Raw genomic sequence first — 13,475 nt, 5'->3', positions numbered from 1 at the left:
CGCTACCACCATTTACACAGGGCAACCAGCAGCAACAACACCAACAACGGTGCCAACGCTGCTAACACAACAATAACATTACGCCAACTCGGAACATTGAAAAAACTCAAAATCAAAAGCAAAACAAGACAAAACAAAACAAAGTAAAAACAATAATAAAAATGAATAAGAAGATAGAAAAAATTTTAAACGCCCGCCAAACGGAAGTGGCGCTCATAATATATTACATACAAATATACAAACACACTCAAACATACCTTCATGCAACAAAATATAATTTCGAATGTCACATGCGCTCTAACGCCCTCATTATATGCATAATTACTGCAGTCACTCTCTCACAAACAGCAAGCAAATGTTTCGTTAAGCTTATATTTCTCCTACATCATAGCGCTCTACCTTATTTCACGGATTTGCCGTTGTTTTTCAAATTTACTTGGATATTTTGAAGCTGCTAGGCAGCGACGCTTAACAGCAGTCGGCAGCATGTTGATAGTAGCTGTGTGCTTATGCTATGTGTAAACGCTCTCCAAGGTGTGACGTCATGAAAACATACTCCTTTTGCAAGTATGTCTCTCTTTTACATATTATCATGAAAACAACAAATTGAATCGACTCCCCTCATGCAATCGTTAATAAGTTTATTCGTGCTCGTTTATTTGCTCGTGTTGCTTATTCGTTTCATAGCAGTTGGTTGTGCTGTGTTGTTGTTGTTGTTGCTGGTTCTTTTGGTTTTGTTTTTGTTTTTGTTTTGTTCGCTTCTTAATAAGTTTTGTGTTTTTATTTTTGGGGGTCCCAATGCTGTTTTGCCTTATTCTGCATTTAAGTTAGTCTGTTGACGACGCTTTGCCTGTACGGGTGAATTGCATGCGTTGCTCATTGCGTATCATAGCCGGCGTGTTAAGCTTCAGAATTATTTTGTTTGATTTATTTTTAAATTGAAAATACAGTAGTAAATACTGAATAAATTTGTGTTGTTCTTTTAGATTTTTTTAAAATATTATTAATTAAGAAAACTTGTATGGAAAATATCTCATATTAGTAGCATCGCAATTAATTAATTAAAATTAATTGTGCAAGTGGCATAGAAATCACTTATAAACAAATGAAAATTTAATACCCAAGTTGCCGTTCGAATTATTGTTTTTGTTTTGTTTCTGATTGGAAAAAGTGCAAAGAGCAGAACTTCAGAAATGCAGAAGTGCAGGTGCGAGAAGAAGTACTGAATTAAATTTATTAACTAAATAATTATCAAATCTGCAAGATCATAAATTGCTTAACACTCAATAAATAAGTGCAACGCTGTTATCTGCGAAACACTAAGAGTGACACAAAACACTCCGTGAAACACTCAGAAAAAACACAAGTGCAAATTTTAATGAAATTCTAATTATAATTCAATTAATTAACAAACAGTGGTTAAAGTGCATTTTTCTTAAATATTTGCGGTCACAAATTTTTTATGCAATTAAACCGAAAAGTGCAACAGCAGTGCAAGTTCTAACCTTTGTAATTTATTCAAACTAAAACGGTAATTATGAATATTTATTTTTTTTTATAACAATTAAACAAATTTAAATTGTTTATAAACTACAATTAAATAATTAAAATAATTTAAAAATTTTAAAAGTTCGGTCAAATCGAATTTATTTATTTTTTGTTATATTTTTCATTGAAATATTAAATTATGGATTATTAAGTAAGTTTAATTTTTTTCATAATTTTTTACATAATAATTTATATCAAGTTTCTGTGGAAACTTGAAATTATATTATTAATTTTATCAGTAAATAGACAATTTTGCTTAGTGCGATATTTTAACGCATTTAGGCGCTGAAATGTTCATTCAAAAGCGGCCCGCGCTGAGCGATCGGCAAACCTAATGTCGTAAATTTTACTGAACCGTACTGTCGTTTTCCCTCAATTTGTCCATTTTGATTAGTTATAATAGTAAGAATAAATAATAATTAATACTAAATTTATTTCATGTTCAAAGAAATGATTATTATCTTCTCAATTTGAAAAAATCAAATTTTTTTACCACTTTTTTTATTTTAAAAATTATACAAATTATTTACATTATTATTAAACATTTATTATTGAAATATATTATTTAATTATCATAAAAATCATTTTCATTATTAATAAATTATAGTATTTTTGTTTGCAATTCTTTCACATATATAAGCTCATATAAATTATTAACATTATTAATAAATATTTATTATTTAAATATCATAAAAATCATTTTTATTATTAATAAAACATAATATTTTTTTTTACAATTCCTTCACATATATAAGTTGATATAAATTATTATTAAATATTTATGTATATTTTAAATTCATTATTTTTAAAGAATTCCTAAATTAAAATAAAAAAAAGTTAAACAAAATTTTTTAACTTATAATTATACTTATAAATTTATTTTAACATATATTTTTAACTTATATAGTTAGCTCAAGGGAAAAAACATATTTTATCTCAACGGCCAGATTAAATTAAATTATATTAAACTACATTGTATATCAAGTTATGGGTATCCATTACTATATCATAAGCATATATTTATATATATAATTAATTAAATATACAACTACTGTTGTAGTCCATTCACAAAACCATGTGTCTTCACAAAGTAAAGTTGTTCTGGATAAGCTAATTAAAAACTAATATTTATTAACAATTTTAATCTGTAAAAAAATCAATAAAATCTATATTTGCCACTCATCGAAAGTCCTAATTATATCCATGAGACCAAGTTATAATTTTAAATATCACATAATCTCCAGTTTTTTAATAATTTTCACAATAAAACCTATATAAATAGGTTTTTTGAAAATATGTGTTTAAATATGTGTAGATATGTACATATATCGTATATTATAAATTTTTTTATGTATATATAAATGTTTTCAAAAATTAACAATTAAATATATAAAATTAAAAATAAAAGATATATTATTTATTTCTTATAATTATTTAAATATCCGCTCTATATAATTTATATTTTATAATACACAGGATTCTGAACAATATGTTAATTATTTTTAAATAAAAATTATATTTGATAAGTTTTAATTATTAAATTATTTACTTAAATTCCTTTATAGTATGTGTGTGATAATATAAATGCAATTATTTTATTAAATTTAATACATATATTAATATAATTAAATTCAAGTCTCTGATAGACGGCAGAAGCCTTTGTAATACCACAAAATATTAGATTTAATAAACAATTACGTATTTAAACAAAAATTATTTAAAATGTTTGTGTGTGTGTGAATATAATATAAATTATATTATAATAATATAATACAAAATTATAGTAAAATAATATCATTTTTATGTGGCAGTTAGTCTATAGCAATCGATCGGTTCACTTAGAACTTATGAGTTTATTGTTTATAAAGTATTGTTACTACATATTACTACTATAATTTATCTACTTATGAAAAACTTAGAATTCTTGTTGTCATATTAGTAATTATCACTTAACAATATACCTATTTGATATGATCTGCATGGGTCTTATCGGCAGCCCCAGTAGTCTAAGGGTTGGCAACTTTAATCATTGCTACGGACGTTCAAGTTTAAGATCCACTGAGGAAAATAAATTCTATAAAAGTCAAATAGTGAAAGCAATTCTATAAAAGGCAATTATTATTATCTGCCATCTACCAACTTACGATTTCTGATTATTTTTGGTCCAAGAAAAAAATAAGTAAATATTTTTTAACTTTTTATTCATAGCATATTTAATATAAATTTAAGATTTCATTAATTTTTTAATTTCGTATTCGCCCCGCAAAATTAAACTTAGAAATATACCTATATATCCTATATGTTATCGTTAAATCTGTTCATTCAATTTATAAACTAAAATAACTTATCGATTATATGTGAAAAAAGAAAAAAATTAAATATTTTTAAAATAACTAAAAATTATGTTAAAATTATATGGTAAAATTATATTTATTTTTCAGTGAAGTGAACTGCAAAAAACTTGATGAAGAAAAAGTTTTTATTTGTATTTTAAACATTTTTTTGTTTTAAAAAATGTAACTTAAAATTTAGTAAAATTATATATTAAAATATTTTTTTTTGTTGTATTCCTGTTTATTTCAACATATCCTTAATTTCATTTTATTTGAATATAAAGCTATTTTCTATTTTTGTTCAATTTTTTTTATATACAATAAATATAAAATTTAATTTAAGTTATATTCAATTATATATGAAAATAAATAAATAAAAAAAATATATTAAAATATATTACTATTTTACACTCTTCAACATTGATAATTATATAGAACATAGTTTACTTCAGTTATATTTTTATATTAAAACAAATATTAAATTTTTATATAAAAAATTATTACGTATTTCATATAATTTTTTTTAATATTAAATTAGAAGTTTTTTAATGGAAGAGGGAAATTATTTCTTTTTTACTAATTAACAGTTTATAAAAAAAACTTACCACATTGCAGTAACATATAATATTTATAATAATTATTATTGTTATTAAATTAATATTAATATTTAAATTTTTCATTTACTTAATATATTTTAGACTTTGTTATTATATACTTCTTTCATAAGATACTTTTTGAATTTTAGAATTTTAAGCTAAATTAATATTTAATTTTAGCTAAATTATTTATCCGAATCAACGCTCTTAACAAAAATATTAGACTCATATATATAAAAATGTATTTATGTATAATATTTACAATTAATATCGAAATTAAAAGATTTTTATTGTTTATATTCTTATATTGATACTATATATTTATATTATTTTATTATTACTATTTAAATAATTCAATCTTATATATGAAATATGAATGCATACTAGAATCTTATTTTTATCTGAAAAAATTTATTAAATTATCATCTCATGACTTCATTTATTATTGAATAATTTTGTCTAATATATTCAACTAATAAATTAAATGACTTTCGTTTCCTAATATTTATTAATTTATTATAAATTATTATTATAACGCAATTACAATTTTAAATTGTTATTAATTAGTTTGATAATTAATATAAAAATATATTAATTTTATAGTCTATTGTACCATCAAATAATTTAATTACAAAATAAAAGTGTATCATTTATTATTTAATTTTGTAATAAAAATATTATTTTTTAAAATTAAAGCAAATTACGCCGAAATACGTTAATTTATTTATGTTTTTTACAAACTGTTGACCCCTTTAAAAAATAATTAAATGTTCAATATTAAATATTTATTGAGAATTATAAATATATATTTCACATACGATATTTAAATAAAAATTTAATGAAAATAATTATTTTAAAAATATATTATATATACATTAAAAAAAATTAATTCTCGTGTCGAATAATAGTGCAAGAATATTTATTTTATATTAGATAAGTCTATATACGAGTATTTAAAATTATAAAATTAGTTATGATTTCAACGTAAATGAAGTAATTATATTCTTTAATATTAAATGTATATATATATCTTATTGAAATTGGTGTACCATATCTATTTTTCCGATCAAACGATTTATCATTATTATAAAATTTTAAATATTTTTATTAATAGATAATATTAGATACTAAATAAATTTAATAAACGCATGCTAATAATAATAGTTTATGAAAATCTTAATAAATCTAATAATAATTTAAATAGAAAATTTGAAACATGCTATGTTATATATACTATATATATTATTCATTCTCGTATCGGTATTTTTTAGTGTGATCCATCGCAATCCCGTTGTCGTGTGACTAGTAGTCATTTATGATATATGCTTTTATCAAAAGTTTATCAAAGTCCATGCACGATTGTTGATTTTATATAAAATTTTGAAAGAAATGACTTTCTGAAAATTTAATAAAGGTACAGCAATGGTTTGCCCTCTCCATGATGAATCTGAAATCCTTATTCTTTAAACACTACTCATAGTCAGTAATAATTGTGGTATTATTGGTGGTTCAATCCATCATTCATCATTCAAACAATTGTTATCTTTTACTATTCTGTTTAATCAATCGATTTATAAGTGCCGAAGTCATTATCTCGTTTGATGTCGCTGTAACGCATTTCGAACATTTTTTTGCTCCCTGGATGCCACTTTATTCATTGGTCTGTTTCGTTAATACTAAATACATCTTCGAATTTAACTCGTCCATAATTATTTGGTAATCAGTTGGTAGTTTAATGAAGCTACAAGTACTGAGGTCTTTAAAAATAGGGACCATTAAGACACATCCACAATTTTTGATAAAGTTGTTGTTTTAAGTTGTCTATCGTGTTGTATAATTACCGCTCACATTTCTCACATTCGGACAAAACTATCTACAATTAACACATTATACTAACATTATGTTAAACGAGACTCTGTTTCACAAGAGGATAGATTGTATGTATCATTGTTGCAAGTTGAGTTCGTTCGGTTGGGTGGAAATCAAAATGTTTAGTTTTTCGGTGGGCGGAGTTTCCCATGGAGAGAAGCAGAGCGTTGTACTGCAACTAATGAACATGTGTACCTGGCATTATCATTTTAATTGTTAGCAGCACATATTTTGCTCACTTCAGATGATATATTAACACTTTCTTCAATACATTTGAAGTGCTTTAGTTCCATCTCTGGTGATTTTAAGACCAACTGATATTGCTCATGCCGCCAGTTGATTTGTTTTGAACTTTTTGCAAATGATTATGTATGACAGTAGACATTAGTAGATAGATGGCAAAAACAAACCCAATTTCTTGATTCACTTTGCAAGAATCGAGTTTAATATGTCCTTTAATATGTGCCTGTAAGTAGATGTGAACTGCAAAGTCAAAATCATCTTTCTTCCTTTGCGGGTTTCTCTTATGGTATTGTCTAGAACTAATTTGTGTAAGATTAATATATAGATGCCTGTATATGTTTTATATTACGAGTACAATTATTCGAGAGTAACAAATTTGTTACTAATAAATATAGTATAAAAAAATGTTTCATCAACCTGAAATGAACTCTTCACTTCAGTTCTGTATTCATCAGTAAAGTGCTATATAATAAATAGTATTGTTAATAGTTAAATTACTGTTTGAATTGGTTCTTAATGTAGCCATTTAACATCACATATTAATATGTATATTTAGTAAGTATCTGTGGAACTACAACAATCTATTATAGATATTAGATTGTATCGAGTGTGTTTACTAGTAGCTCGTATTTCCTTCCATAAATCCATCCATATAATTTATTAATGTATTTTTTTTTGTTTTGTGTTGTTTTTTATAATAAAGCAAAACTTGTAATTCCATAATTATTTGTTAGTATTGCAATAAAAAAAATTAAAATTAATTAAACTAACCTCGGAAATAATGAAATTTATAAAATGTAAATGTAATTAAAAGCAAATGAAATTAATTTAGCAAATATTTTGTTGCAATTAAAGTTTTGAAATGCAATTGTTTATGTTAGAATTGATATGAAAATTATATATAAAAATAGAAGCGAAAATGCAACTGCAACGAAAACGTTAATAAAAAGTCATAAATCTTTGCATTAATTATAGTTAATGCTGCTAATTATATTAATTACAGGCGTAAAACAACAAAATTCATATGCAACTAAAAATGTAACTGAAAAGTTTAAACATATTCACATGCGGTTAAGTACGAGTATCTGAGTATCTGAGTATCTAAGTATCTGAGTATCTAAATAAGTAAGTAAGATACTTGGTTACAAGTAACAATTGCTTAATTACAAGTCAACTTCGAAGCTAATTGCGGCTTAAGCGGTCTCTATCGTCCGTTTAGATACTTATATGCTGATACTTATATACAATGAAATCAAATTAACTGCTTATCAAGGTGCAGGAACTCCCTTTAACCCTCCAATTTGCACTTCATAAATTTATTGCTGAGAACGACATATGTTAATAAATTGTTGAAATTTTTATGACTTACGAGTGTTTGCGATATGAATTTTATGGGGTCTTGAAGTTTAAAATTAATTATTTCTTGCACTTTAAGTATACTATAGTACTATACGTACTATATATACATAGTAAGTAATGTACTTATATTATTAATTTAATTGAATTTTATTTATTTTTTTTTTTTGTTTTTGAAATATTATTTTTTAAGTTTTGTGCTTTTATAGCACATTGCACACCTCATTTCTGTAATTGAATTTTTATTTTTTATAAATTAACTTTTCATATGAAATGCAACTAATTTAGTTGATTTCATGGCAATTGCTGATTTCGCAGCCAAGCCACCAAAGCTAGAGTATCTGCCCATTGCGCACCCCCTCAGCCGGCAATCAGTGACACCAAATCGGCTGATAAGTGCACCTATTGTACGCTTTGAATGACATGAAAATTATGCCAAATTGTGCCAAGGGGTTAAAAGCTTAATTCGCGTGTATTATGTCAGTGAGTTTTGCTTTTAAGTACGCTACTTTTTTAGTACGAAATTGATAATAGAAGCTCAGATATAGATACAGATACAGACACTGATACATGGCACGTCTGTCCGTCGCTCGGGCTATCGGAGTATCGGGGTATCGGGGTATCAGGTTGTCTACATCGCTGTGATTATATCAAAATGATACATTTGCTCAAACACTTATGATGTATGTGATCATTGCCAATGCTGCTAATGATATTATTATTGTTCATATTTATTGTTGCTGCATTGCTTGCCACTATTATTATTATAATTTTTTATTTAATTTTTTTAATATTTCTTTCTTTTTTTGCACTGTATTAATAAACAAATGTGATGTAATGCTGACACTCGTTATGAAAGAATATTAATAAATATAAATTAAAATTAATTTCTAAATCAATTTAGTAAATTTATTCGAAATTGTAATCATATTGCATTGAAGATTGTTTGAAATCAAAAATAATACAAAATAAAAAACTAAATAAATTGCAATTAATCACACAAAGTACATTATTATGAGTGTATAAAAATAATAAAGAAAATATGAAAATAATTAAATTAAATATTAATCAAATTATGAATTTGCTTAGCAGCGCTTTTGGTTTGCGTAATCGAATAAAATTGCTGGTAATTATCTGTGAAATAATGAGCCTAGTTTGCATACATTGTAGGTATGGGGCCCGCACTCCTACCGCTGGAGAGCCAAACAAACAATATTCCAATTACTATTTGTTGCTAATATAATTACTTTGTATTAAAATTTTACATTTAATCATGCAATTTATAATATAAGTATTGCACATTAATTGTCTTGAGAGGTGGAGAGTGAGTTCACTCTTCTGGACTCTAATATAATTAACAACTCTGTAATCTGGAGAGCGTAAAGGTTAAAAATTAAAATTGACCGTTTCTAATCAGATCAGAACAATATACTTAACTAAATTTTATTAATCGCAATAATTATAGTTTTCTGTTAAGTGTTTAGATTAAATACTCCGAATTAAGGTGATCTTTTAGCTTGCAAATACATATTATTTAAAAACAGTTTAATCCATTTAGCAAATCTGATTCAGTGATATATCATGTATTAAATTCTTTTCACAGTCTTGTTATTATTAACAGTCAAGGCATTATATGTTCAGCTCTATGTTTGTTATTTTACAACATATATCATTAACTGCTGTTGAATATATTGATATTGCAATAAATTGAGACAAAACGGTAATTCGATGTCGCATTGAATTTTCTTCAGTGATAGGCGAGATTTTTTAATTATTTTTTAATCTTATCTGGAACACTAGAAATCTACATGTAACTACTAAACGAACATAGTACCCACAAAAATTGACTACATAGTGTATCATTTAGTCTAAAAATGTGTTGGCATCATACTTTTTTGAAAATTACGTTAATATTACACAAATTGTCCATGCGGATCAGTGCAGCTACATGAAGATATAGATGTGAAAGAGATATGGGGCCAAGCGGTAAATGCCACAAACAATTTTAGTAATTAAAATTATTTAAGTTGTCCCCACTTTACTTTTTTTAGGGTTATGTAAAGGTTTATGTTTATGACAACAATTCTTAAGATTTTGAGGCTCTTGAAACTAACATCCGTCAAGTTATGGCCGAACATGTGACTGTGCTAATAAATTATACTAATTTAACTCAAGAAGATCCCATAGAAGAACACTATTTCAATGATGTATATCACATCTAATAAGAAAGTGGAGATAGTACACTGACATAAAAATTTTTTTGGAGTCTCTATCAATATAACATTATATATATTTTTTATCTACAGGACGAGAAAATTGTTGATCTTTCCTACTAGCTAGAAAATCGGCTTCAATTTTAAGGTATATTTATGATTTAAACTTGAATTCAAACAGATACTCCCCTTCTCTAGAAGACGATAGAAATTTTATAATTAAGGAATTTACCATTGTCTATCTATTAGCAGGCAAATTACTTTCTTAACATTAGAGGTGATGACATAAAACGTGATTTCAACCAGATACTTTCAACTAATAATTGAAGGGTAGTTAGGAGAAACCTTCAGGCTTAAATTCGTTTAAGTTGCATGACAAAGAGAACAAATAATACAAGTGACAGAGTTATGGCTGTTATGGCATTGGTTTATGCAACATATCTTGGTCCTTTGATGGGGTCAATTCTGATTAATTGAACATTCAAATTGCAAGAGTGATAATGAAAATCCAAAAAAAATCTTATGTAAGTTTATATTAATATTACAACAAAGCTTCTAGGCGAATATATATACCTATGTACGTTTGTAGCACATAACCTATAAATCTGTTTTAGCTTTCTATATTATTGAACATCCATATTCATATCATGTGATTGGGATTAGAGAATCTGTAGTCAATCCGCTACAAGGCACATAATGCCTATTTTCTTCATTTATTTAGCTTTGATTTTCTATTAAAAGTAATGAAAATTTATAGTCTCTCTGTTGCAATAAGTAAGGCGTCGTTTCATACTTAAGCATCATTTTAAAGGACTATTTCGTCATGAATAATAGTTTCGGGTAGTATTTATGTGCCATTCACTTCATTCGTGGCAGTAACTGGGTTTTTTTTTATTATAAAAGATAAAAATTTTGTAATTTTGTTCTAAACATCAAACAGTCGTCGTTACATGCTAAGTTGAGTAAAATTCATTAACCTTTTAATAGGCAACTTTTAATTTCCTTAATTAATTACTTTTTTACTGCTTTCGTATTAACATTGTTTGAATTCTTTTAATTATCACATTTTGTTTTAATTTTAATTGCATGTTTAACGATTTACAGAGCGATCGTTTTCAAATGTCAACCCACGCATTAAAATGTTCAATGCTGATCGCTGGACGCTGAATACTGAACGCTGAATACAAAATGCTGAGTGTTGAGCGCTGAATACGAACGCTAGAGGTTCGGGAACATAAGCGCAGTATCACACTCTAATGAACAATAATGAATTATCAACATGGCACATCATTTCAATTAACAAATGTCACATGTGTCCAAATGACTTAGTATCGTTGTGGACATATCGCATCATAAGCACAGGCAGAGGCACAGCCACAGCCACAGGCACAGGCACCAGCACCAGTAATAGTAGCAGCAACAGCGAATTATCAGCAACATTATAAAAATTATCAGGTCGATTCCCCCCACTCGACAACTTTCATTTCAAGATATCACAGAATTAGATACATTTTTCGTGTGCGCGATGCTTTATTATTATTTCAACTATTTTTTTTTTTTTTTTTTTTTTGAGTATTATAATTAAAAATAAATTTAATGCGAAATTGTCCAGCGGAGAATGTGGCCGTTAGCGTGTTCCACTTAATTTTATTTTCGTTTTAATTTCTCTTAATTAGCAATTAAACAATTTATATGCTTTGCATTTTTATGTTTAATATTAGAATTTGGTCTTACGATTTTCTGAATTAACAATTGTAATCATTATAACAACAACTACAACAACAAAAACAGCTGCAACAAAGCATTACTTATTTTTTTCTTAATTAATTTTTTTTTATTTTTTTTTTAATTATTTTTATACATTTTTGCTGCTTGACTTCAATTAAAATTCTTAACTTTCGCTCACGATTGCCTTATGACGATTATGCCGTCATTTTGTTTCAATTTAGTCGTTCTGTTCCGTTCCGTTGGCAAAAGCGGCGCAAGATGGCGTGTTCGTTATCAGTTTCCCGGTTGTGTAGGCCATTATGGATGCATTTAAGCGTTTCATTTGCGTTCAAATGCTAATTAAACTATTTTGATTTCATTAGTTTGCGGTTTTGTTCTCATTTAAATATATCGAAGCACGGTACGTGAGAGTAGAACAATCCTTAAAGAGATCCATGGAAGCGTTAGAGGTCGGTAGTATGCTAAATCAGAAAAAGCAGAAAAAACCTAAAAATAATTATAAAAATTATTTTTATCTAACAATATTGTAACCTATGAGAGAAAATTTTAAAATTCGAAGATTTTGTTAAATTATTAATCCAGAAAGCTATAAGGCTGACCGCATTTTTGCTGTTAGACTGTCAAATTTCCATAATTACTAGTCTTTGAAAAGATCTATTGGTTTAATTATTCATTATTACTTTTTGAAGTGGAAGTGTTAGAAATTAAACCCTGTCCAATTTGCACCGTAGACCGCATTTAAAAAACATTAAATACGCCTAATATTACAAATGGTTGTTTTACATAATACGCCTAATTAAAGAAATTGAAATATGCGTAGTTTTTATTAAGTGTGGTAAAATTTAGGCCTTTCTCCAAAAGTTTCGAGCTCTACATAATCCATGTTTAATTATTCCGTGACACAAAATGATTAACAAAACGATGAATGAAGTACCAGACAATAGTATAGCCTAGGTCCTGATCACTAACATAGTTATATTGTAAAAGATTTCTTTCCACTTGATGATTAAAGCTTTAGTTTTGTAGTCAGGTAACGACTTTAGTGGATTTCTCACGTAACGATGATAATTTATGTAATAGTAGAAAAACTGTTTATAGAAAATCTAAAACTAAATAAGTAGTCGTTCTAAGATTGATTATCTAATGTTATAACGATTATCTATGTAATTGATTATTATGTGCGATTGCTTATAATTATCAAAATATATCATTATGATTAATACTTAAAGAAATGATTTATAAGTAATGATAACTGTACAGGAATAAACATATATCTGTCACGAGAATTTTGAATGCAAAATCAATCTTTGCTTTCTAAGTATTTCACTTTTGGTTAACTGTTTATTTTTAACTATCGTTTTTTACTATACTTTGTAAAATTTATTACCAGGAGTCACAAGTGACGAGGTAGAAACATAAAATAGAAATCTTATTTTTGCTAGTGGTTAATGCTAAGTTTAGCGTAACTATGAGATACTTAAAATCATTATGAGCAAATAAAGATGCAAATTTATGGGAGTAAAAACTGTTAGCTTTAAACTATAAAATAATTAAAATCCATATAAAAAGTTATATGGTTTTCTTGAATA

General features: G+C 26.3%; 1 protein-coding gene across 1 annotated transcript in view; it reads left to right on the top strand.

Annotated features, from left to right (window-relative positions):
- Nucleotides 1–1,031: 1,031 nt before the first annotated feature.
- LOC119683824 (putative protein TPRXL) overlaps nucleotides 1,032–13,475 on the top strand; it is a 60,239-nt gene continuing 47,795 nt past the window's right edge. Inside the window, exon 1 of the mRNA XM_038097687.1 lies at nucleotides 1,032–1,531. The gene's annotated coding sequence lies outside the window, so the exon portion shown is untranslated. The remainder of the gene's footprint in view (nucleotides 1,532–13,475) is intronic.

This window comes from Teleopsis dalmanni, chromosome 2, assembly GCF_002237135.1.
Source record: "Teleopsis dalmanni isolate 2A chromosome 2, ASM223713v2, whole genome shotgun sequence".
NCBI classification, from domain to species: Eukaryota; Metazoa; Arthropoda; class Insecta; order Diptera; family Diopsidae; genus Teleopsis; species Teleopsis dalmanni.
This window is presented reverse-complemented; position numbering and strand designations above follow the sequence as displayed.